The sequence below is a fragment of the Myodes glareolus genome, chromosome 10 (assembly GCF_982192425.1).
Source record: "Myodes glareolus chromosome 10, mMyoGla1.1, whole genome shotgun sequence".
In the NCBI taxonomy this organism is placed as follows: Eukaryota; Metazoa; Chordata; class Mammalia; order Rodentia; family Cricetidae; genus Myodes; species Myodes glareolus.
The window spans coordinates 54,593,612-54,621,513 of NC_142035.1; the positions used below are offsets into that span (position 1 = coordinate 54,593,612).

Sequence of the window (27,902 nt, forward strand, 5' to 3'; positions counted from 1 at the left end):
AGTAAATCTTAAATTTTCATTCCTAAATGACTATCCAACGAAACCTAAGTTCACTATACATTTTATAAACACAATGTTAATTTGGGGTGTTTAAATGTCCTATACAGCATCAGATATTTGAACACTTAGTCCTTAGTTGAAGAGGTTACGGGCAGGTACAGTCATATTGGAGAAAGCATATCACCGGGAGGACGGCCTTGAGAGTGCATATAGTCTTACCTTGTTTCCTGCTCACTATCATTTGAAGATATGATCTCCCGCTCCCTGGTCCTGCCCCCATGCTGGCCACTTGCTTTCATGATGGACTCCAATCCTTCTGGGATCAAAAGTACAAACAAACTCTTTCTCCTATGTTACCAAGGTCAAGGTGTTTGTCATATCCACAGAGACATAACTAATATAGTAGTTTTTAGTTTACTGTTGCTATCCGGAAAAAAGAATATGGAGAAATTTTCTATTTTCATTCCAGCAGGGTTTGCCTTCCTTTTTCTGTCTTGCAATGTGCTTTGTGAGGAAGGTCCCTACAAGGAGTCTATAGAAGTAGACAGGCTAACAAGATGCCAGGCCTCTTGTCGTTGCAATCCGTGATTATATCACCATATGCCAAAGCAATTTTTCAGATGTGCCGCTGGGATCAAGAGGTTATCTAGATTTTCTGGAGGAGCCCTATGCCATATTGCAAGTAGAAGACCTGTGCTAGCTGTAGTCAAGGGAAGAGATGTGATCGTAGAGGCGTGAACAGAGCCAAGACATGGGAACATAACTCACTCTGTTGAGTTGCTGACTGAAGTTGGAGGAATGGTCGTGTGTCAAGGAATCAGTGGTGCCTAGAATATGGACAAGGAAGGATACGAGTTCTACCCTACAAAGCTGTAGAAAGGTGTGATTAAGAGACCCTTGGCTTTAGCCCATTAAGAACTGTGTTGAATAATGGCAGATGTGAGGCTGAGAATATTCAGCATTCAGCCAATGTATGCCCTTTGGGTCTTTGTCAGGTTACTATTGGGTCTTCCCTCCCCTTCCTCTCAAATGTAAACAAGCACAGCCACAGGTTTGCAACACTTCCTTTGTCTTAATATTTTCTTTACACCACTTAGCCCTGCAAGATATCATAAAATATATTTATTTACATTTTTTAGGTGCCCCTCTGAAGTTGTAATCTATCTGGCAAGTGTTGATTATTATTGGTCCTGTCCACTCCTGTATCAACAAGATGGAGAATAGATGCCGCAAAAACACAATAGATGTTCAAAATATTTTAATAAAAAATGAGGCCAGAGTAGATCAATGCTTGACTAGATGAGTATAATTCCTTCTCTCATTAGCAAGAGCTTCCAGTACATCTGTTACTTTTCTTCCTAGATGCCGTCACAGCCTCTTACTGAAAGAGTGTATAGAACCCCACACCAGAACTCCCTCCTCTTATCATATGAATAATGTGAATCTATCAAGCCATCTTGCATGAAGCAGTATGGACACACCCTGCCCCTCTGACTGTGCTCAATCCTGCCTTAGAAGAGTTCCGCCGTTGGCATTCATCAGCCCATCTCTAACACAACCTGCTCTTGGGCTTTCCTGGCCCTTTGCAAGCTTCCCATATTCTTTTAAAGCTGACTCTTCTCATCACCTGGTATGCTCCAAACCCTAAAGATCAGCATCTGTTTTAGACAGAATGTAAATATACTGACTTGACTCTGCCCCACGAAGCCTCCCAGCCCTTCTTCTCACGTAACTTTTCCCGTAAAGAGTTGTACCTTGTAAAACCATCAAGGATCATTTAAAAATATATCTGCCCAATTCTAAAGAAAGAAAATTCTAGGCTCTCAAAATTAAAGATGAATCATGACAGGCTAGGGAGTTAGTTCAAACAGGATACAAATAACAGGCAAATACCCAGTTCACAAGCAGATGTAAGACAGAGAAAAGCCAATCTGTCCCCCAACCTGGATGTAAAATGGTGTAACCCCTGGTCTGCGTTTTACTCTTTGGTATTTCGTACACTCTGAATTATGCTCTTCCTATGCCATTAAAACTGCATTTTTCACTAACTGCAGACACCACTTCAGTTTGACAACTCTGATTTCTCAAGCAGCTCATGAAGTTCTGCATGCTGAGTGCTTGTCTGTGTTTCCATGATGTTAAAAGTTCATATTGTAAGGTTTGGAGAACACCACATGTGTCTAGCAATGCTGAACGCATCTATGCTCAAAATCTTTAGCTAACACCACATTCATTACACGTTTTAAATTCAATTCTCTAAAAATGTTTGTAAGCATACATTTATACTATTCATAATATATTTACACAGAAGATCCAAGACGCATTCTTAGTAAAAAGTTTCACTTATTTCTAAATGTTCCAAGGATTTCTTTTATAATGACTGGAGATGGCTTCTATACTAAGCAATCATATTATTTAAAATAAGATACCTCTTGAACCTGCTATACAGCTAGATATAAGAATGCTAATAACCTTTTCTCTTTCAGGTCCCAGAGAAAGCTGTCAGTAGATTGTAATTTAACTCAATTTCTGTTATTTTTGCAGATTTAACAAAACTTGAAACCTGAACCCCCAAAGTCTGCATACATATGCATATACCCTATGGCTCCTTCTTCCTTGCACGCCGACCACAAGTCATTAGCCTGAAGCCTTACTTGATTGAGCTTGACCCTGGTCTATGGCATTATGCAAAATACAAAGGCACAACTGGGAAGAGAATTCTGTTTGAACAGCTCAGCTTTGAGGGGTTGGGAGCTGTTCACAACCTTGGAAAAAGCAATCATGGCCAACTAAGCAAAAGTGGACTGGTACCTCAAGTGAGTCAAGTCTGGATTCTTTAAAAATAGGAACACAAGTAATAATTCCTTGTAGCTATAGGCACTTAATCTTCTCTTGCTCCCTCCTTTCACGCTTCAATAGAGACTAGTTTTGTCACAACAAGGCTACAAAGAAAGAACTGGGTTTTGACATTTTAAAGATGCAAGTGTGGTCAGTGATCTGCCTGAATCCATATGAGCAGCAAATATCAAAATTGGAATTTATATGCCTAGAAACTTAACTTTAGATTCCCAGCTACTTTTGGGGGTGGAAATCTTTTGGTCAATGATGGGTGGTCTGACCCTCTAGGAACTTAAAGGACCAGAGCCAGGAACACAAAAAGGGAACAATAATGTGTCACAGAATTTTCCGAACAACTTGTACTATATCCATTAAAGTAAATTGCTCAGGACAAGGACTGTAACGAGAAAGTGTGTGATCAATCACACTGAGACTGTCCTCTGGAGGCAGAGAAACACGTGCCTGGTCGCAGTGTTTGGTTATTTTCAGTAATGTTTAAAAAATAATGCTTATTTTTTATAATTCTTGTTTTCCCCAAGATTTTCTTTTTCCTTCTCCTCTTCATCTTCTTCCTCTCCTCCCTTATTCTTTCCTCTTCTTTGTCTAAATCCTTACTTCACCCCCTCCTTCCTTTTCCCATTCCCACCCCGCTCCCAACAATTTGGTGGTTATATAACTCAAATCAAGCTCCATTGAATATATATGCAGTATTTCCTGTCAATTGCTTTAGAATGTATTTGGAAGCAAAATACATAAAGAGCAGCTAGGATAGAAAGAGAAGGGGAAAAGTGGGTGGGAGAGAGAAACAGGGACACATTCTGCTATAGTTGCAAGAGGACAAAACAAGTTCAAGAATTAAGACAAACAAACAAACATGAATTCACGTTGTGCTAGCTTTCATTTTGTAAGTATGTGAATGGTGATGGCCTGCACACAGCCTCCTGGCAATGGTGGCCACGCATACCTCCAGCTGGACACTGTGCCGTTCCCTCCTTTGATTCCAACTGTTGCCTTTGGTGATGTCTTGTGATGGCCTCTGGTTGCCAAGGTTCTTTTTATTCTTGATGGTCTGCAGTCCTCACAGCGCCTACCAGAATTAGATAGAAATGGGATACTGAATAATAACACAACTAATCCGCTCCGGTAGACCATTTAACTCTAGCAATGTTTTCTAAACTCACACATTCTGGCTGGCACACCGTTACTCTCTGAGTCTACAGAACATTGCCATTTGCATTCCAATCCAGGCTGTGTCCCTGCCTTGCTGCGAGATAGATGAACCTCTCATTCTTTTGGTGTTTTAATTTCCTCAGTGGCTAAACCCAAAAGCATATATCCAATCTACCTTTCAGAACTCCTGAATGAATTATAGCAAAACCTTTCATAATGCATTGGCTTAAAATATTTCTCTCTGAACCATATTGATGCTTTCAATATTCTATTTTCCCCAAACAGTCATCAATAGGGCTCACAAAGGAAATATAGTCATATAATTGGATTAATTTCTATAAATCTTTGGATGAACTCAAAACGTTTGGCCTTGACTAATCAATGAATTTGGATTTTTGGCAAGCAGTAATCGTGTGCACATTTCAAGTATTTGCCATTTTCGAAATAAAACAATCTGCTTTAGCTAATTTCAAGACTATAATTGTTAATATACAGCAGTATTAGAACACGGTTTCATTGGACTACGTTCGCTGATGGTCTGAGGAATCAAGATGCAAAAACAGCCACATGGATGCTAAAGCCGGAAGTCATCTCGAGTCTCTGATGTCAGATCGTGACGAGGTTAAGGTTGGAAATTTCTTAAAGGGAATCTAGTGGGGGTGGGCTGGCTTGACAGGTGAAGTGGAGGGGGAATAGACCTTCCTATACAACTAACAGTTCTGTGCACAGTGCTTTATTGCATCTGAGTATTCAATCTTCAGCTCCGCCACTGCTCCATGTGCTCCCAAAGACAAGTATGAAAGCCAGGGAGGAGACAAAGTGTGTATACTCAGGAGACTGGCCACAATCAAACCCTAGGTACTATATTAGAGTCCTCATGCAGATATTGAGTTAAAAATCTTCAAATCTACTGCAGTCACGGATACCAACCAACGAGCTGACAAGTATGTGTTCCTTTGTGGGGGAAACAGTTCCCAGTAGAAATCCTGAACTGGAGCCGTTAGGAAATGAGAGGACGATGTGTGTCCCCTTCTTTGGGAAAACAAAACACTGTTTGAGAAAGACACACAACATTAAACTGAGGTCAAGATTTAGAATAACCTGCACATAAAAAAAAAAACCAATGTTCTGAGTTTTTGAGTATTTGTGATGTGGGAAGGACTTCAAAAGAGTCATCCCAAAGTCTCATGTGACCTGCAAAGGTTCTTGTTACAAATCCATGTTACAGGTGTAGTGGCTGAAACTTAAACAGGCAAATAATGGTCATAGAAGGCCCAGTGCAGGATTTAATGTGCCAGGTATTTAGAGTTCTTGCCTACATATTACTTACATATTATATACACATATTACTTACAAAGTCCTCAAACATCTTTATCAGGTGGATATTAGTGTCATATACATTTACCATATGGGAAGCTGATGTATGAGATATTAAGGAAGTACAAGTTCACATGACTCCCAGATAAAACTTTCTGGTTTCATATCTAGGGAGTTTGGCTCTAACAAGGGGTCTCATAAGCACTGTTTGCTACTCTGCATTGTATAGAGTGAGTGGACAAAGGGAGATACGAGGGTTAGACCTGCATTCTGTAGACAGAATATTCTTCGTATCTAAACTTATCTGCTCCTAAGAGCCAAACAAGGAGTATTTGGGGTAGGAATTCTTTTGAAGGATATGATCATTTTACTATGTTTAAAAGTCTGAAGTTCTCAGCTTGATTTCTTCTTACCCATTTTCTAAATATTAAGGAATCCTGAAAAATATACTAAGCACCTTCACTGTTGCTAAAAGTGATAATTTTTCTCTTGCCTCATCAATTGACTTTGGGTAGGCTCCAAGGCAAGGTCTGGGCCCATCGTCAATGACCCCGAGTAAGCAAAGACATCTGCACGCCAAGGTTAGGAAACCTGTGTGGCCCTGCACAAATGCACACTTACTGACTTTGAGACAGAGCTGTTGCCTGCATTTGCCTTTATTTTTCACCTTGACAGACACACTGAACTTCAAGCATGGGGAAATACCCTGATGAGCACTTTGGGAACACAAGTTCCTTTTCCTTGAGGGAAGCACAATCTACCTAGGAACACTGAGATACTGACAGCTAAGGGTAATTCATATTGGAGAGATACAGGGTACTTTTGGCTTTTCACCCAAGTCTAAGTTTCTGCTCTGTGTGAGAAAGTTAGAACTGGCTCAGGTACACTCTGGAGCTGCAATCAAGGCACATAAAGGTGAGCCACAGGACTTTGCAATATGCTGAACCATCACAAATGAGTCCGGGCAACTCTGCATGCTTCTCATGTGCCCTGGAGAGCCAGGCAGATCATCGTTATCAACGTTACTATATTATTCTCCAAATACAAGCTCACAGCATCTTCTCTTCAGTGGGCTGTGTCCCTGAGAGCAAAATAAACTCAACAATTTCTTCCTGCAACATCTCATGAATATTAATACCTTCTTTATTTATTGTTTGGCAAATATGACAAAAATAAAAATGCACTACAGCGAAAAAGAACAAGAATACACCAAAAATATCTAGCTTGTGTCATCATCATTATCAATAAACACACACTTGACAAGCATGCGGCGTGCACTACTCGGCCCCAGAATCCTTTCTTACCAGTGAGTTTTCTGAAAAGGTGTGGGCGATTCTTTGGTTGCTACTCACGGATTCATGTTAATTTTGGAACTGCGCAGACTTGGTGTACACAGTATTGGCACAAGGAGATATGCAAGAGCGGCCTTTCAGAAACAGATTTTCAGTGCCTCCGAATTTTTCCTCTGAATGCTTTGTGCAATAATCTCATATAAGACAAAGAGAATTGAAGCAGTTTTGATTGAAAGGAGTAGATGTAGCCCCTCAGTCCAGCCCTTGTCTCACATCCCAGCACAGCCCGAAGCAACTGTAAGAAGACTTTGAGTTTGCACAGCACACTTGCAAAGTCCCGGATCCAGCTTGCAGAAGAAGGCCCAGAATATCAAGCCAATTAAGGCAGCAGAGGCCAGAGAGCCGGAGGCAGAGCTGGGAGTCACATCTACACCCCTCAGTCCTCATCTGGTGATCTTTATAAACTGCTTCCACCTCCCGACAGAGCACGATTTAGGGGTTAAGTGAAAACAAATATTTATTCAGACAGCTTGCTCTCCAGCTCTGGTAACTAACTTCTGAGGATGATGGTGTGTTCCTGGAGCCTCACTGTGATAAGCAGTCAGAGGACTCGCAATAGGATAGACGACAGAGAGTGCCCAGGATTACAGTGTCTGCTTTGTGTTTATAGACATGGGAATAGGGCCTAGGAAACCTTGCATGTGAAATTCCTTGAACTCTGGCAGAGAAAAGTGAGTCTGGCCATGCCCAAAAGTTGACCAAAATTCCAGAAAGCACATCTGTCAATCTTCTGTGCTTCTGTTTATCCCCTAGAGAGCTCCTGAATTCAAGACAGTGCCCTTGAGTCACAGGCAAAACTTTTGTCAAGGACAGAAAGCATTATGATAGTTGTATGTATTGTGCTGGATATGTAGTTAAATAAAAGAACAGTAGTATCCAGCTAGACGTCCCCAGGTAACTCCCTTCTGTGTTAAGTCAGAACCCGTCAGTGGGCATGTCTAGTATATTCTCCAGCAATGATGACACCCAGTCCCATTGTCTCTGGCTTGCGAATTAATCCCTTCAATAGCTGTATCATTAACTCAGCTTGAGAGAGCATCAGATTCTGTCTTGTGATTCTGGGACAATCATGAGCAGTGTAAAATCTTGCCTCTCATGCTGTACTCTGAATAAAGTTACTCCATAATCTATATTCTTCTTCTTCTTAGAGGAGATCTTTCTAATATTTAAAATAGACATTCTTTCAGCACGTTCTTACTCTCTTTCATAGAGGAATTGGCTTTGGCCTGCCACATATGCAGTATGATCTTTTCACATAGAATGTATTTGAGGGGCTGGAGAGATGTCTCAGTAGCTAGACACACTAGGCTTTGTAGAGGTCCTCGGCACCCACTAGCACTTGAGGGAATAGAACACCCTCTTCTGACCTTCAACTGCACCCAGCATGATGCACAGACATACATGCAGCCAAAACATGCCCCCCACACACAAGCACACACTAAAATGTAATTGATGTAGTTGACCAATTGTTCCTCCCAACAACCTTCAGCAGTTGAAGGTTTTATCTGAAAGTTGCTAGAGTTATTTTCTTATTTTTTCCCTGCATGTTAAAAATTTAGAAACCTCCTTTACAAAGTAGAAAAAGAAATCTAGCAAATATAATGAAAAAAGTTACATTTAAAAGGGCTCTATAGAGTTGTGATTTTGTTATTAACCATGTCGTGATTGTTGAGAACTCTATGATACATAGCATGTTGAATCATGACATCAAATACCTAAAATTCCTTTGTGTTCTATTGGAAAGACACTGTTTAGCATTAGAAAAGCATGGAGACACAGAACTAAGAACGCCATGTGACCTCCTCTGTGGTCACACTGTAGATGCCAGTAGGTGTGACACATTTCTCAAACCACCCAGAAAGAGGCTGATGTCTAATCTCCTACTTCAACTATGAGTTTTAGGTGTACAAGTGGCAGATTAAGAAAGCCCAAACATACCCCTCCATCAATGTGATTCAAAAAAAATCTATTGAGAACTACGAGAATCTACAATTTTAGAATTCTGGAAAGAACCAAGAAGTTACAGTATTTCAGAAGACATTTTTTTAAAGCCAGGTGGTGGTGGGGCATGCCTTTTATCCCAGCATTCAGGAGGCAGAGGCAGGTGGATCTCTGTGAGTTTGAGGCCAGCCTGATCTACAGAGTGAGTTGCAGGACAGGCTCCAAAGCTATACAGAGAAACCCTTTCTTGGAAAAAAAAGAGTTTTTAAACTGACCAGGAAGTGCAAATTGGTATGTTTGTCCTCACGTTATCCCCTGCTAGACACCTAGACAGTAGTCCTGTAAATGACAACAGGCTACATTGTAGACGGTGACCCTGGATGGAGCTGGGAGGAGCCAATTGGTCAGGAACTCCGTGACTGAGGATGCCTGGGAGACCTGCACAACAGCCAGTCTTAGGAATTTACCTATGCTGTTGAATGCCACAGAACATTGCCAAAAACACAAACAGGTCAATGTGTTTTAACACTGTCTGCTTTCACAGAGCCTGGAAACTGGTCAGAGGTTTCTGAATTAGCCTTCTTAGGCATCCTAGGCCTGCACATGATTTTTCTGGTCCCCAGAAATGTCCCTTGTTCCAAAAATACCTACCTCCCAGCTTTTCTTCTCAAATATGTTATTTAGAATATTGTTTTCCCAGGTGTCATCTGTAGTCAGAAGTTTCTGTCCCGCCTAATCCCACAGTCATTCAGTACCACATAAAAACACAGGGGCTCATATTAATTATAAACTGTTTCATCTATTGTTCAGGTTTATTACCTCTTACACCTTAAATTAATCCATAATTCTTATCTATGGTTAGCCATGTGGCTTGGTACCTTTTCTCAGTAAGGCATTCTCATCTTGCTTCCTCTGCTTCTGGCTGGTGAGCTTCTGGCTGATCTCTCTGTCCTCCTCTTCCTAGAATTCTCAGTCTGGTCACTCTGACTATACTTCCTGCCTGGCTACTGGCCAATCGGTGTTTTATTAATCTAATACAAGTGACAAATATTTTCAGTGCACAAGAGCATCATCCATTCATTTCAGACCATAGACATCAGAACAGGGCTAGAAGCCTCCCGCTCAAGGTCAGTTCTCATCACTCTGATAAGCCTTGCATTGGAACTCACTGCAAGGAGGAGTAATTAAGAGATGCCCAACTGGAAAGCAAGAAGCAACAGTATCAGTGTTTGCCTATGATCTTATACGTTGAAAATCCCAAGATTTCACGACATTCTTGAAATCACCAAATGAATTCTGTAAAATGAAGGCTACACAGTCGAAGTATAAAATTCGTGTGTGTGTGTGTGTGTGTGTCTATCAACAATGAACTATTTAAAAAGAAATTAGTACTGAAAGGAATCAAATACTTAAAAATAAATGGAACTGAGACAAAGACATGTACTATAAGCAACAAACGATCATTGGAAAAAATAAATACTTTACAAAATGGAAAGACAGACCATGTTTACAAATTGGCAGAGTCAATAGCATTAAGGGGGCACTGCATCCCCTGTGTTGTTCTGCACATATAATATAATAGCTATCAAAATGTGTCATTCCTGTATGGGCAAGGTGACCCTAAAATTGACAAGGAAATTCAAAATATTATACTAGACAAGCAGTACTGAAAGTGAAAAACAAGCTTAGAGGACTTATAACTTTCTGATTTAAGATCTTGCAGTGTGGTACAGGCATAAAGACACATGCAGAATTCATGAGCAGGGTCCAGAAACAAGTAGGCCACAAACCTATGATTTGTAACCAAGCTTGCCAATCTCATTCAATGGGGAACAAACTGGCATTTCAATAAAAAGGGCTGGAGCCACTCAATATTCACAAGAACAAGAATGATTTTGGATTCTTGACTCAAATCACACACACACACACACACACACACACACACACACACACACACATGTGCACATGCACACGGATATACCACTCAGGTTAAATATCTAAATATAAAAGCAAAAAGCATGATCTTGGAAGGAAACACAGGTACAAACTCTTGTGGCTGAAAGCAGTGGTTTCCTAAACAAGACACTGAAAGCATAAGCAACAAATAAAATCTTCCCACCACTGTGACTTCGTTGTTGTAAGCTTGTGTGAGCGAGGCCCTGAACACTGCTGAAGACAACACAGCAGATAAAACAGAAAACCTTTATACATTAAGCACTGATAAGGACAAGTTTCTAGATTATGTAAATGACTCTGAGCTAAGATTCCTTGCTTGGGGAAGAAGTAAACAATGTCTATCCCCTTGCTGAAGCCTCATTCCACCAATGTTCACCGAGGGGACCCTCATTTACATTAGGTGAGGAGTTATGGACAGGAGCATAGGAGACCATACAGCATCCATACTGGAGTGTCTTCACCTAGCAGTGATGATGGCCTACCCATGGCTACATCCCCTCGCCTATATCCACACCCTCTCTGAACCCAAAGTCACATGCTAAAGTTAAGGCAGAATTGCATACAACTGATTGGGAAGGAGGCCTGGATAATCAGGTGAGAATCCCATATTTCCTCTCTTCTTTTTCTTCCCTTGGTTATGTTTCCATCGCTGTGATCAAACACCATGACCAAGCTAGTTTATAAAGGGAAGGGTTTAACTGGGCTTATGGCTCCAGAGGGGTAGAATTCATGAAGGCAGAGCACAGGCATCACAGAAGGAACAGCTGAGAACTCACATCGTGAAACACAAACAAGAGGCAGAAAAGACAGGAAGAACATCACGAGTCTTTTGAAACTTCAGATACTGCCCTTAGCGGTATAATTTCTCCAGTGAGGCCATATCTCCAAATCATTCCCAACGAGCCACAAACTGGGGACCAAGTATTTAAATTCAGGGACTTTTAGGGGACATCTTTTACAAAGCACTATGGGAGTCAGTGAGCTTAGCTGTAGTGAGTTTGTGTTAGCAGGTCCAGCAGGATTCCTGAAGATGGTGTCAGCTTGGCCCTGAGGATAGCCCTTCAGAATGCACACATCCCAGTGATAAAAACACAAACACCCAGCTTAAAGATGTGGGAAGATTTTGAAGTTATTTCTCCAAGCATGATACTAAGAAATGAAAATAAGCATTGCCCAAAGGTACTTCAAATCTTTGTTCATTGGAGAAAGGAACTTAGACACATCAGGTAAGACACATGGCATCACATCCACTAGGTTGTGTTTAATAAGACATACAAAACCCACAGAATACTCGGTATTAAATAAAACAGGGAAAATCAGAACCTTACTTTGCTTATGAGAGCACAAACTAGTGGACCTCTTGTGGAAAACAGCTTGAGCAAGAGGTTCCCTGTGATTTGTCAGTTGCTTGCCTAGGCATTCAACCAAGGGACAGGTCTACACAAACATCGCTGTAAATACCACCACATCACTGCTATTCAGAGATTTCATAGATGGGGCTGTGAGATGGCTCACTGAGTAAAAATGCTGACTCTGTAAGTATGAGGACCTGAGTTTGAATCCCCAGAACCCATGGAAAAACCACATGCCTAGAGTGAACACCTGTAATTCCAATGCTTCAGTGAGGAGATAGGAAGTAAAGACAGGGCGATCTCTAGAAACTTGAGCCATCTACTCTGATGCACAGCACGGAGAAACAGCAAAGAGACCCTGTCTCGAATAAGGGGAAGGCTGTCTTCTTCTGGCTTCATTGTACATGCATGGCACACATGGGCTGCATGAGAGAGAGTGAGAGAGAGAGAGAGAAAGAGAGAGGGAGAGGGAGAGGGAGAGGGAGAGGGAGAGAGAGAGAGAGAGAGAGAGAGAGAGAGAGAGAGAGAGAACAAGAAAAGTGAAAAGTACCTAAATATTTTAAGTGTTAAAGTATTTTATGCTTTAGGTATTAAGGTACCTAAACACTTTAGCTAAATACATTAGCTGATAGTTAATGAATCAAAGTCTGTCTTCTACTGTTAAGTGCTATACAGAGGTGAAAATTTCTGGAGTCCTTGTATATATTACACGCCAATTTGGATAAACTTTCGAAGAGCTAGCATATAACTAAGGACAGAGATTTTAGGATTGCATGTAAATAGGATCCAGGAACGCTGAGTATGAGAGACAGTGGACAGAGCACTGGTTCCCAGAGGTCAGTAAGAGAAAGAAACAGACTAGCTACCAACAAATGTCTGCTGGTTTCTTTTTAGGGCCATAATCATATTATAGAATCAAACAGTGCTGATGCTTGTACATTATTGTGAATATTCTTAAAACCATGGAGTTTTATTCTTTAAATTTGCTGATTGTTTTCTTCTTAGAATTTTTTTTTGTTCAATATTAATGCCAAAGATAGATTCTTGCTTGTCTCTAGCCTACAGTTTAGATTTTTAGAAACAACAGATGCAGGATAGGTATTATAAGCATTTCTTGTTGCAACTGACATCTCCTGAAGGGACATACTGCTGGGACCCAGTTCCATGTAGTGAAAATTAGAATTATATTATGAAGAAAGCAAAAGTAATTATGAGTTTGATATATATAGTCTTTGCGACTAGCTGATTTTGGAATGTAGATGAGCCAAATTTCATTCCCTGGAGTATCTGTGTGTTTAAAAGTATTTAAAAGTATCCCTACCTAGAGAGCAGGAGTTGTGATGGGACAGTGATGTGTGTGTGTGGAGGACCTGCTGTTGAGTAGCGGGAGTCACTGTGATGGGTGATGATGGTGATCTGTGTACAGACGGCCTACTGTTGGGTAGCAGGAGTCACTGTGATGAGCAGTGATGTGTTGTGTGTGGGAGGCTTGCTGTTGAGTAGTGAGGCTAGAACCAGGGAATCAGCAGAGGTCAGAAAGACCTAGTGCTCTGATAAAGTGAGGAGTATTGAAAGCGGGAGGGATGGGGAAGTGAATATGCAAATCAGGTTAATAATAGCATCTTAGGAATTGAGAGGTCTCAACACTCATCAGGAGATACTCTCCAGGATCATTCTGAGGCATGTCAGGTGAGAATGGCATGGCAGATCATCCTTGAAGGATCCCAATGGCTTCACTGGGCAGGGAGCGGGAAAAGGAGAGGATGAGACTGAGGGAAACAATGGGGGGAAACGAGTGGGTAGTGAATAAACAGACCTTCTCCTTTATATGTTCCTAGTAAGTTGAAGTGAAGAAACAAGTTCTTAGCTTCATAGGAAGAAGGTTAAGAAGAAGAGAAACAAAGAAAAACAGAGAGAACGCCTGTTAAAATCTGACTGCTGCTGTAGATTTATTTGCAAGTACATTTAAGCATTATGCTAATTACTCATGCATCAATCATCTGTATTTCATCGAGAGACGCTCGGGGAGCTATTGTCTTTCCTGATGGTTATTGAGTCAGCATCGGAGCCAGCTGGAGTGCTGATTAAAACCTAGATTGCCGGCCCCACCCTGGGGTTTTTCAGTAGCAGGACTGGATGGGGCCTAAGAACGTGCATGAATGACGAGTTCCCAGGGATGGCTGACAGTTGCTCATCCAGGGACCAAGGACACCTTGAGAATCACTGACTTCACAAGGCAGAATTCCAAGGAAGAAATCCTGGTGGCTGTAATGCCTGAGAGAGGATGGGTGAAAACAGTGGGGTTAGAGTGCTTGCCACTTCTGCTAACTCCTGGATGGAGAGCAGAGGAGGGGGAAGCAGGCCAACCTCTGCACCCTCACAGCTGACTACAAGTGGATATGAATGTTTTTATACCAATTAGCAGTGTTGTTTGAATTTTCAGACTAATAGTTCCCGAATAAAGCCATAGAAATCCAGGGTTAGTAAAAATTACACATACAAATCTTATGAGTGAACACAGTGAAAATTACATAAGTAGGAGCTGAACTAAGTGAATGAAAAAGAATGTTCTATGGATGTCTGATCCCTCCTTTTATTGCTGTGAAAAGACATCACGACTACAGCAACTCTTATAAAGGAAACATTTTGTTGGGGTGGCTTGCTTGCAGTTTCAGAGGTTCAGTCCATTATTATCATGGCAGGGAGCATGGCAGCATGCAGGCAAATGTGGTGCTGGAGATGAGAGTCTTATAACTTGACTCAGAGGCAACAGGAAGGTGACTGACTGTCACCCTGAAGGAAGCTTGAGCAAAAGAGACCTCAAAGCCCGCCCCCACAGTGACAGTGATACACTTCTTCCAATAAGGACATGCTTCCTAATAGTGTCACTCCCTTTGGGGGGCCATTTGCTTTCAAACCACCACACAAGGGTTATCGAATAAAATTTCAGTTGAGTGCTCAATACAATTGCTTTTCCCCCAGAGCTGAGCACTGAACCCAGGGACCTGTGCCTTTCTAGCAAGCACTAAACCACTGAGCTAAATCCCTAACCCTGCTCAATACAATTCCTAAAGAAGAAAAGCTTTAAGAGGCCTAAAGTAAAAACATATCTGACAGTTGCCAGAATTCCTTACCAAATGAAAACACAGAGTGCACAATTAAATCTGCATTTCTGAAGAGAAGCATTGTTTCATTTTTAATAGAAGATGGTTTTGTGTACTATTTGGGGCAGAACTAAGACACTAACATGTTTTTGTTAGGAATTTAAAATTTCAGCTTAACGAGTGCCCTAGGGTTTCTATTGCTCTGATGAAACACCATGAACAAAAAGCAAACTGTGGCGGAAAGGGTTTATTTGGCTTACACTTTAGCATTGCAGTTCCTGGCTGCAGGAAGCCAGGACAGCAACTTAAACAGGGCAGGATCCTGGAAGCAGAAACTAATGACACGGAGGCCATGGAGGGTGCTGCTTACTGTCTTGATCCATCTGGCTTGCTCAGCCTGCTTTCGCATAGAATCAGGACCACCAGTCCAGGAATAGCACAGCCCACCATGGGCTGGGCCCTCCCCCATTGATCCAGGTAGTCATTAAATGAGGATTTAATATGCTGACAGTTTCAAAAGGAGACCAAAAAAAAATACCATATCAAGTCCCACATGTAACCAAATAAGAAACGAAAGGATGTAGAAAATGCAGAAGCTTGAAGGATGCAGTGGAATGGGGGCCAGGGTGGCTGTCACAATTGAGACCGGGAGCAGTAACATGGGGTCGAGAGAACTTCAGCTGTTCTGACAGCTGCTCCAGCAGAAGTGTGAATAGCACGGGTGTGGACAGCAGGCAAATGGGTAGAACACGAGAGCCGCTGCTGTAGACACGGCCTGCTCTTGCCCATGTGCCACACTGCACAGCTTGTGTAACATAAGCACATGCATCGATCCTCATCCATATTTAACATGGATCCATGATCCATGTCCTGAGGACTACACAAAAAGAACTTAAATTGCATAATACCAGAGGAAGCTTAAATACTGAGCCTGTGGGACAGGAAACTGACCCTCATGATTGCAGGATTTTCAATTAGAAAATAAGTAAATCGTTGCTACTAAAACCCAAGCAAAGATACCAAGGAATTTTTGCTCATGGAGAAAAGAAAAGGCAGCCTGGGGAGGAAGTCAACTTTCTCTGATTGGGGTTTGAAATGGAGGTTCTGCTTGCTGTACACCCAGGGCCATAACAGAAAGCTCTCCCGGGAACCAGCCAATCTGGGTGCTATCTCTTGGAATTGTTTCCAGCTACACAGTGTTTGCCTGAGCTTCAGCTTCCCAGCTGCGAAGCAACAGTTTGGGATTATATTCTCTCGGGCCCTTCCTATTTAACATTCGGTGATTAATTGAATAAATCATCCATTCATTGAACACTTACTGTGAGTCTGCCATATGCAAGGCAATTTTTCTAGGACGTATGAGGGATTCAAAGAGAGTTGTTTATTCATCATTGGGTCAAATAATGAAGCAAGTAGTTTGTCCCTTCTCCTGTTGAAGGACCCACCTGGGCACTCTAGATGGCTGGCCTCTGGCTGGGAAACTCAAGCAGCAGGACTTTCCAGTCTCCTTCCCTTTCACTTTGGAGTTACCCCTTCCCTAAATTTCCTGAGGAAAACCCCACTTATCTGCACCCCATTCCCTGGGGTTCCTCCTCTCAGCCTTTCACATCTGATGATCTCATGTGTGCCAAAGCCCCCCAAAAGGAAGCAGAGTATTCCATCTGAGAAGCTAGCCATATAATGGTGCATTTCAATCTTCCTTTTCTTTTTACATATTCGTTACTCCAACCAGTAACTGATTCAGAATAAATAAAAGAGAGAGAAATAAAGGTATCATTTGTCAAGGCTGTTTGGTGTTAAACTAAGGGCTATTATCTCATTACGTCTTCACAAACGGCCATGACAACTGTTTATTATCCTCATAGATGAACCTGGACAGGAAGCAGACAGGGAACCTGCCATTACCAGTCACAAGCACCAGGGAAGGAGTAACTGCCTTTTCTATAGCCATGGTCTCCTTGGGCTGGAGAGCACTAATTAGCTTAGACTGGCTGGCCAACGAGCCCCGGGGATCCTCTTGTGGGTCTGTCTCTATTTCCTCAGTAATATGATTGCAAACCTGGGTCACCACATTCAGCTTTTGGATCAGTTCTTGGGACTGAACTCAGTTCTGCTGCTGGCAAGACAAACACTTTGCCATATCTCCCTGGTCCTCACGGGAATATTTATCGCAGAAATATTCATTCACATTGACAACTGTCACTCATACTGTAGAAGACAAAGACTGGAAGACACCAGATGACCACTAGGTTAATATGGGAGTGGCCCAGGCAGATGAATACTCTTGAAATACTGCGCATTGTTTACAGATAAATTTCCTTTGTACAGAATCTGCTGACCACATGCCTTTAGTAGAGATATCACTATTTAGACAACCATGTGTGACTCTGAAAGTGTGAACTCTGCATAAGTTCTGTGTGTCACATTGATCACCACTGTCTCCACAGCTGTAAGAGGTGGCTCACAACCATAATATCCCTGCACCCTCAATAAGATTTTACTGTGACATTTAGGGCTGCCAGGGACATAACAGTTCTGTTTCCCTGGTGTCCCAATGTGCATGGACTTAAGTGACAGACTATATGAAACCTAAAGGTGAGTTTGTTTGCTGCTTGTGGTGGTGCACACTTGCAAATTCCTGTGCTCTGGAGATGGGGGCAGGAGCTCAATGAGTTTGGGGGAACGTAGAGAGGCAAGGCTGGACTATATTGTGAGATGGGCTCTTCAAGGGTCTTAAAAAGAACAAACCCAAACCAAGAATAGGTTTTGAATAGTCCTTTTCTCTCTATATGTAGATAATGGTGGTTATTTCTCTACTAATATTTTGTGCCTGGGTCTGTTTACTGGTTCTTTCAGGCTTAGTCCTACATAGGGTGAAATTTTCAGAGTTGATTCTTTTTAACTCTGTTCATTGTCTACTTCCTATCAAACCTCTCCTCCATTTTTCAAGAACAGAAACCTGATGCTTTCATGCTACCAACATTTATCTTAGTATTGTGCATCACACTGGGGCTATATAGAATTCTGTTCTATAGCCCACTGTATCAAGTAGCAATTGCTGAATAAAAAGAATTTTCCTAAACTGTAATGACTGAAAATAACATCCATTTATTCAGCTCATGAGTGTGTACATCCAAAATATCCTGGTCCTGGCTGGACTTCCTGATGGATTTGTGGTTGGTTGAGGTCTTCTGTACATCGACTTTAGTGACCCTGGTTGTGCTTCCATTTGCCTAGGATAAATGATCTGGCTTGGCTCTGATTCAGGGTGTCTCATCTTCCAGTAGGTCAGCATGGACTTCTTCATTCCTGTGAGGCAATGCTCCACCGCAGCAGGCAGAGGAGGGCAAGGTGTCATTGCCCATGCTTCCAACTCACACACTGCCTCGGACTCTTTTTGTTGTATAGAGACAAGATTTCAAGTAGTCCAGGCTGACCTCAAACTTGCTACGTAGCTGCAAATGGCCTTGTACTTTTTATCTTCCTTCCTCTACTTCTTAAACTCTGTGCTTGTTGGCTGAAGAGATGGCTCAGAGGTTGAGAGCACTTGCTGCTCTTATAGCGGGCTAGAGGTTGGTTCCCTAAACCCACACTGGCCAGCTCACTGTCAGCTGCAACTCCAGATCCTGGTAATCTGATGCCCTCTGGCTTCCAGGGCACTTGCGTGCATGCATGCACACACACACACACACGCGCGTGCGCACACACACGCATGTATGTACACATGCACGCATGCACGCATGTATGCATGCATGCATACACACACATATAGATACACATTCACTCACACATGCACACACACATACACATGCATGCACACATACATACACATGCACTTACACACTCACTCACACACAAGCACAATTTTAAATTGTTTATTTGATTTTCTAAATGCTGGGTTTACAAAGTGGCACTGCTGCACCCAGCTTCCCAGTACACTATATCAGACACAGTGTACAAGGCCACATAGGCACAAGAGGTAGGCTTTATATTCCTCTCCAAAACTACATTTACTAATTACCCTATGGAACCAGAAGTGGAAACTCAGGATCTATCTACAAGCAGTCACCCAACTTGGTTCTGTTTTTACTTTTAAATTTTTATTTTGTGCATGGATGTGTGTATAGGTCAGAGACAAAGTTGGAGGGTTTCTCCTTTATGGGTCCAAGAGACAGACCTCAGGTCAACAGGCTTGATAGTCAGGCCCTTCATCCCATGAGCCATCTTGTTGATGCCCAAACTTCCTTCTCCATTGCTGTCGTCTGTCTCTCACCAAAATAGCTCACTAATCTGCTAATACACTGGTGAATATTTGTGCAATGAGCTAAGAGACTGGAGTGAAAGCTCTGCTCTAGGCTCCCTGGGAATGAACCCTGGCTCCAGAGGAGTTGACCCTGTGCTGATTTTGGCCATCAAGAGACACTGGATGTAAGGTAAGGAAGAGGATGGGTTTTCTTTGCATCATTTTGGCTGCATTGAGAGTGGTTCTCTAACAAAGGCTGGTTAGTTTGTAGCTATGCCTTGTAGTGCAGGCCCTCACCATGTTTCCAGATGCCCACACACACAGTTCATCCACTGCTCCCATCAGCAACTATGCTCAGGGCTTCCTTGCTGTTCCACCCAGATACTTTGGCATTCATTGATGATTTCATTATAATCCTGATTCTCCTGAAGCAAGGCTCCCTCCAAAGTCTATTCCTATAGGCTCTTCCAGAGTCCTTGGGTCCCTCTCAAATCTATGAGTAGAGAGGCTGTTAACCTCAGGCAAGAAAAAAAAAATAAACTTGAACAGTAAAGAAATTACCTATTTCTATTAACCTCTGAAAGAATTTAACATTTTCTTAGTTATAAATGTAGGTAAAAGGCAACAACATTTTGTCTGATTGTGTCACCCCAGCTAGGACGGATGTTTTCACAGCTCATTACAGGTGTTCAGGTGTCATGAGACACTGTTTATCATTTCCACAGAAACTGTTAGATATGAGACCCCCACTTATTTAAATTCCGATTAATGAGGACATATATTTATTCTTATGCAAAAATTATGTTACTGGTTGAATTTCAGTTTACTGAGAATTCTTTTGCATCTTTATGCATTTTATTGCTTTTTGAAAAGGTTCATTGCACCCTCAGTCTGTCTGTCTGTCTGTCTCTGTCTGTCTGTCTGTCTGTCTCTGTCTCTCTCTCTCTCTGTCTCTCTCTCTCTCTCTCTCACACACACACACACACACACACACACTTTAGAACTCCCAAAGCACAGGAATGAATTATATTTCCTTCATAGCTATGACTGACACATGTTATTTAACCAGGGGACATGCTGGAGATGTTGGATTGGTATTTAATGAAACTGGTCTTCCATGAAGCACATTTAGGAACAGATGTCCTCCAGGAATGACCTATGATGTGAACCCTTCAGAAACAAGAGCAGTCCGGGGAGACATCTGTTCAGAAAAGGACTGTTGTCCTCACCCAGCACTCATGCCTCCCCCATGTCCCTGTCTTCCTGCCACACATCTGCCTCACACAGAATTCTGCAGTGATATTTCATTTGTCTTTAAATAAACAAAGCTTGCCTGAAGATCAGAGAGGAAAACAGCTACACTGATCAGCCTTACAGACCAGGCAGTGGTGACACACACCTTTTATCCCAGTAGCCACACTAGTTTGCCGTGGAAACCAGGCAGTAGTGGTGCAGGTCTTTAATCCCAGCACTAGAGAGGAATATAAGATGGGAGGAGACAGCTCTCACACAGTCTCATTCTGAGATTCCTGGAGGCAGACTGAGGTAGAGGTAAGAGCCAGTGGCTGACTGTTTTACTTTTCTGACCCTCAGGTTGAACCCCGACTCTGTCTCTGGGTTTTTATTAATCGTGCTACAGAATTCTTTTCAGGGACTGTATATTTTCCAGCTGCTTCCATGCTCCTGCTGTTTAACCCACCCTCCCCTCTGTTCCTGACAGAAACTCTCCCGGTGGCCTAGCTGAGTCTATGAGCTTTATACTCTTATATCCGTGGTGAGAACACAGAGAGGACCACATCCTCTACAGCCACACAAAGAACAAAGTGATTCCAGAGCACCAAGAAGGCTTCCTTGAGCCTTCCTTGAGCCAGACCTCAGAGCGCCCTTGGCACCGGAGTTCATTTTCAGTGGGGTTAAATCAGTCTGACTACTTTTTTGAAAATGCACCCCTGGTTGAGTACTAACGAACAAAGGATCAGAGGTGACCACCAGTGTGCTAGTCACTGCAGACTGAGAGTGGGGTTTCCCTTCTGTCTCCTTTGGTATTCTCAGGTCCCAATACTTGGAGCTCAATTATGCATACTGAGTGAACAAATGAGATGCAAATTTAAGCTGGGGCAAGGAAGGTTTGCTTTGTCAACAGATTTAGCCACTGAAAAACCTTACTAAAAACTTTACGGACAACCTTCATATTTTATTCATCATCAGGTCACCAAGGACCGTGTGTATGAAGTTGACTGTTACCTACTGCTCTGTTCCTCCTAGATTTTACCCTTTGTTACTGAAAGGCAGAGCTAGAGGCAACCCATTTACCCACAACCCCCAGCAGTGACCAATTTTGCTGTTTTTTATTATATGAAAAATTACAAAACTATGCATATCCTCTTTGATTTTTTTTATCACATCAATGTTTAAACTTGTCAAAAATAAACTTCAAAATAATAATTATCTGGTATTTCCTTTAATAAATATATTTTAAAGAATCTATTCTACTATGTTTAATTTCTTATGTGTAATATCTAATACTCTCCATAAAATTACATGATATAAGAACACCCATAGTCTTAAAGTATCTTTCCTTACATAGTGAATCATCCTGTCCCACTTCTTCTGAGCCTTTCTAGTCTAACTTTCCACTTAAAATAGAAAAGGTTTTGTTTCAAAATTATCTAGAAAGCACATTTTAATTTGTAACTTAGTCTTATCTTTACAAAGATCACACCCTGGGAAGCATCTTTCCCACCATTCTGTCACATTTAAGCTCATACATTCTTCTTCCACAGAGATTCATCATATGTCCTCCTGAAGCTTGCTTTGGATCTTACCAAAACGCGAGTCCTCTCCATTCTCTCCTTTTGCCTTTTTTTGTGCAGCACCCGTGGCAGTAATGTGAGAAGTTCTTACACTGAAGGTGGTGTTTTGAACTGGGCTACACATGGCCAGTTTTCCAGCATCAAGCTTGCATGGTGTCATCGTGTGTCAGGAGGCTCCATGTTACCCGTCAGCTTTGAAGGGGAGGCTCAACGCGTAGTTTCCCCTTGTAGACATTTTATCAGCTGAGAAATAAAGGAGATCCTGACACGGGGAGGGTATTGTTCTGGAAAATGTAATTCCTGGATTTACAGGCATAACATGCGTATTTGACTTATATTTTTGGCCTCGGCAGTTACAGTCTCTCATTCTGCCTTTTCCCTTGCCAGCCTGTGTATATTGCTGCCTTCTGTCAGCGTTCATATGGAAACTCCGCTTTGGATCTTTTCAGAAGACTTGGCACCACTGTAAATTTAAAATGACCACACTGACTCTGAGTGAGGGCCTAGAAACAAGAGCTCAAGGGCTCGTCTGTGATCTTCGTGACAGCTACTGGCACCACTTTGAGCACTGGGGCTTTCTTTTATGTCTCAGAGCGTTTTATGGCTAAGTCTTCACAGAAAATTGCTTTCATTTCCTATGTTTATCAACAAGGTACTATGAGTCAAGAGACTTATGTGTCAGAGATTCCTGGTCCCCCATTTCTGGATGCCAGGCTTCTGAGATCAAGGTGGTTTTTCTTGAAGGCTCAACGGAAAAAATCTGCCTGAGGATGTTTCCTTAGTGTCCGATGATTAGCAAAGAAGTCTTGATGTTCTTCAACTTGAGTATGCGTCACTTCAATCACTTCATCACTGCATGGCATTCTCCTTGCATGCATCCAATTTTCCCCTTTGTGTGAGTCATGGAGAGGCATCTGGACTGGATCATCTACAAAGACCTTCTTTCCAAAGTGACTCCTGTGCACGGGGCTGAGAGATTAGAGTCTCGTCCTTTTTGGAAGAAACACAAAGCAACTTATACAGGGTCAGAGACCGTGAAGGACAACGGAGAGCTTGTAAAGAGGCTCCAGGATAAACAGGTGAAGCAGGGTGTGGTCTATAAACCACAGATTTTGCCTGGGACTCTCCCTGTCTCACGGTCTAGAACCTGCTTCAGAAACAGCCTGTTAATTCAATAATTCATGTTGTGTCTTTGCTTTGGTTCATACTGAGTACTAACGCGGTCCATTGTCTGGTTCTGCTTTGTCTTAATGCCTTTCACAGTTCAGCCATGTCCCCCTCTCTACTGTGAATTTCAGCCCGGTTAAGTACTGGTTCACTATGTGCCCAGATCACAAACAGCTTCTCTTCCTGGTCTCCTGTAGCCATTTAAGGGCAATGAGTCTTAATGCTTCAAGTCCATGAAGAGTTCACTGGTGCACAGGCAAATGTCACTGCGCACATGACAATGCCCAGAGGTGTGGTTGTGGTGTGCAAAAGGCCATAGGATTTTCCCAGTGACTCTGAGTTGGGAAACCACTACAAAAACGGCCACATATGTAATCATGTGACTTAAAAAGGCTTCTCTCTTTGTTGTCTAACTGGTTAAACACTGAGATGCTTTGCAGTTAGAGAAGTCCCAGTTATCTCCTTGCAGATAGTGAAGAAGTGCTTCTTCGTTTTTCTTAATAGAAATGATTGGCTACAAGTTTATTTCCAAACAGACATGTACTCTTAAGGACTGTGTATAGATTCTTCAGACAGCCAGCATCTCTCTGGGTTCCTCTTGCATTCTTTCCTTCTCTCTTATTTCATTCCTCTTCCAAATCTTTATTCTCAAGCCCTGCCCGTCTCTGTCCTGTGCACACACCCATGAGACGTTCCTATACAAGATAAACATTAGAACAGCACTTGACCACAGTGTGTCATGATGGCTGTGAGGTTTTGGCTGGCACGGGCTGATTTTGGTGGCAGCAGTGGCACAAAGGCCCACACTTTTGCAGTTTTACTGGGAATCCTACTCCCCAAGAGCTGTGCTTGTTCATCTCTGGTGGTACCTCAGAGAGACAGCAAAGCCTTCCTCTGGTCTGAGTGCAAATGTGGACAGTCTGTGCAGAAAATGCCCACCCTCACCTTCTCCCTCAGCTATTTAAGTTCTGACTACTGCTCCCCTGTAGAGACTGTTCCTACCAAGATCAGCTAAACCTGCCTCTTTCATCTTTCAGCTAAACCTGCTTCTGTGTTCACATGTGTGCAATCACCCACCTCTATGTTCAGCTATAGATAATACATACTCTGAGCTTCCCAAGTACTGAGACTTCTAGAACCATCAGAGAGAACCAGTCCAACTGATCCCAGGTTTTCTGTGTGTCAATATCAGTGTCTTTTCTTCATCCCATCGAGGCCCCAGCCAGTTCAGGCCCTAGAGCCCTGCAGCCTGCAGCAGGGTAACAGTCAGAAACGTGGGTACACCACAGACTTGGATTTGAACTTTGATTCTTTCATGATGAGAAAATTGCCTTGCCAGTGCTGCTTAACATCTCTGCATCTAGTTCCTGTTTTGTGATATGCAGGGAGTATGTTTTATCGAGTTATTTTGAAGATCAAATAGGATAACAGAGATTTGGGGCAGTGTCCAGCATGTACCGAGGATCAATGCATCCACACTTTGAATTTCCATGTTTAACCCAAAGCAAAATCCCCAGGAATCCATTGTTTTGCCTGTCACAGAGCTTTCGCCAAATGCAGTTTGTCAAATGCTCCATTGGTCTCTGAAGGGAGTAGAAGCATCAGTATCATCAACAAAACGGAGCAAGAAGGCATCTTCATAGAATGTTCTCCTCTACAGTCCAGGCTGCCTCAATTACAACAGATTGGGTTCCAAAGTTTAGTTTGTGAGTCACTTTCTGGAAACGATTTTCTAGTGGTGGCTAAATCCTCAAGCGGTGTCAGAGGAGGATGTTCGACTCATATTAGAGCTAACTGGGATATTTTCCCCCTAGGTTCCAGGGGAAGAACTTCACAGTCAGACAGAAAGAGGTCATAGTACATCACATAGGACAATCACATATGCTTAAAGAGACATACAGGCACAGACACGCAAACACACATCATAGTCTATCTAATAGCATCTCTAGTAACTCCCTCTTATTCATTTAGTTGTTTTTTATTTCATGTTGTTTAGTCTTTTGAGATGTGGTTTCTCTATACAGCCTAATGAAGATGTTAAACCTATTATATACCAAGACTGATTTCTAACTTGGGATCCTTCTGCCTCAGCCTCTTTATTGCTGAGATTACAGGTGAAAAGTATTTTGTTCAATACAATAACATAATTATTTTATACTCAGTCCCATTGTGGTGATTTTCCTGTTTTCTAATTATTATCTTTTACAAGGTATTCTTCCTTCATGCACCTTCTTATGCAAGTTTATTTATTAGTGTGACTCTTAGAAGATAAATATGAGGTGTCAAATATGCTATGAATTAATTAAACTAATAAAAATAAAGAGTTTTAGTAATGACAAATTTCCCTTTGAACTGTTGCGGTAGCTTGCTGCCCCAACCATACTCCCTGAGACACCTTGGGTTATTTGAGACACTATAAGAAAATACCACAGACTGCTGGTTTATTCACAGCAGGAATGTCCTTGTCAGTGCTCTGTAGGTTAGAAAATCCACAGTCAAGGCACCAGCAAGCTAATGCTTGGTGGGCTCACTTCCTTACAGATCCTGCCCAGCGTCTTCTGGATTTCATATGGGAACAGGAACCAAAGCTTTGTGGGGTTCATGCTCCAATGCTAGGGAAGGAAGATGGCCACAGGAGATAAAGAATTCCAAGAGACTGAAAGGCGTTTGACGCAGATGGAGCATATTTTGCTCACACCAAGGGAAGACTGCTGGACGGTGCCACCAGCACAGACACACAGAGATCATCACACAGGCTGTGTGGAAGCAGGCACATAGACCTACGAGCAGATCCACACAGGCAGAATAGCAAAGGCAGACCGAAAGGGATCACGACTCTGGCCTCAAAGTCGTATTTATATAAAATCACGCTAAAATGGGACTCTGCCAAAAATAGTTACATAAATGATTACTTCACTGTTTACTCTGTGGCTCCCCAGACACCCATCTGACTCATAACCCCACAGTGTCCAGTCACAGCCATTTTAGCTGACTCATGCTGGATATCACGATACTCATCAGCGAAGTAACCAGACCACAAACTGCCCTGCCTTCTCTCCCCCGGAAGCTTGTCCCTTGCATGTCGTTTATAGGGAGTTAACCCATTCACAAAGATTACTCTCATGACACAATCACACCCCAAGTCTCCACTTTCTGTCACCATTACAACCTTAGGGATTTCAACATAGGAATCCGGGGTGAAGTACACATTTCCAGACCCCTGGAGTCCTTTCTTCATATCCTTGCCAGTGTCGAATGGTATCATATTTTTAAATGTTTTTCAACTCCTGAAATAAAAGTTAATTGGAGGTGATGTTTGTCCTTTTCATTTGAACTTGCTTATTCAATAATTGTTTTTATTTTCCAGGGAGTTACCATTTGCTCATTTTTTTTCATGACTTGTATGTTTTTCTTTTCTTCTCACTGCTTTCACAAGCCCTTTGAATATCAAAGAGGCAGACCTAACATTTGCACGGATATTAGAGCCCTCCCCACCCTGAGGAGGTACTTTTGAACCAAGTTAAATGCTTCTTTGTCTTCAAAGTCCTTGACTTTCCCTAAGTTGTCCTGCATTCAGACCTGAGGAACCAGTAAACTTTCCTTTTAAGAAGCAACAGCAGTGAAAAGCCAGAAGGCTGGATTTAAACTCTCTGCTAAGAGCTCTGTGTTTGTGTGTATGTTTGTTGTGGATCTTTGCTAATTTGAATTATCCTTGAGAAACAGTTGTAGTGATCTAGACATCCTATTCCCAGCACCACAAGACTGAGGACAGGGCTCTCGGCCTCTGTTAATTACGTTTGTGTCCTCCTGTGAGCCACTGGCCCTGTCGGCTTCAAGAAACTTCTCAATCTACCTTCATTTCTGGGCATCAACAGAATAAAAACTTCAAGGTTGTTAACTGACTTTTGATAACCAGAAGGATCTCTGAAGAGATGGGCTGTTTGAGAAAGTGTAATATTTACTGAGAAATTTAGATGCTAGGCAGGGAGGGTGGGAGGGATTTGGAACAGCATACCCTCCCTGCGTTCCTTTGTGACTGCTCACGTTTTCTAGGACCAGTAAAGAGTATACTGCTAATGACTAATGAGACAGATTACACATGGTATATTTTAGAGCCATATTCTGTTCAACAAATAATTAGTAATCAATGCTTACTATCCTAGTTAGCTTTAATTGCCAACTTGGCATACCCTAGAGTCCTCTGATCAGAACATCTGATTGAGAAATTGACTGGACCAAACTCGCCTGTGCACATATCTGTGGAGAATTATCTTAATGGTTAATTGATGTAAGGGGACGCCAGACCACTATGGGTGGAACCAACCATAGACAAGTGGTCCTGGGCCCTATAAAAAAGATAGCTAAGTAGGAAGTAGAGAGTAAGACAGAAAATAGGATACCTCCATGGTGTCTGCTTTAAATTCCTCTTAAACCTCTGCCCTGGCTTCCTTTAGGCATAGACTGGGACCTAGTATTGTATCCCTAGCAACTCCTTTTCTTTCCTACACTGCTTGTTTTCCGAGTGTTTTATTATAACAACAGAAATCAAACTGGAACACTTACCAAACCTAAGATTCTGGCATCTTAGTGCATGTTCATGGAAATCTGCTGTATATTTTTAATACCTTTATGCGGATGAACACTCAAAT

The 27,902-nt window shown here is 42.2% G+C and overlaps 1 protein-coding gene across 1 annotated transcript in view; it reads right to left on the minus strand.

Moving 5' to 3' along the window:
• Sema6d (semaphorin 6D) overlaps positions 1-27,902 on the minus strand; it is a 574,281-nt gene that overhangs the window by 513,714 nt on the left and 32,665 nt on the right. The window contains exon 2 of the mRNA XM_085696406.2: positions 3,803-3,925. The gene's annotated coding sequence lies outside the window, so the exon portion shown is untranslated. The remainder of the gene's footprint in view (positions 1-3,802; positions 3,926-27,902) is intronic.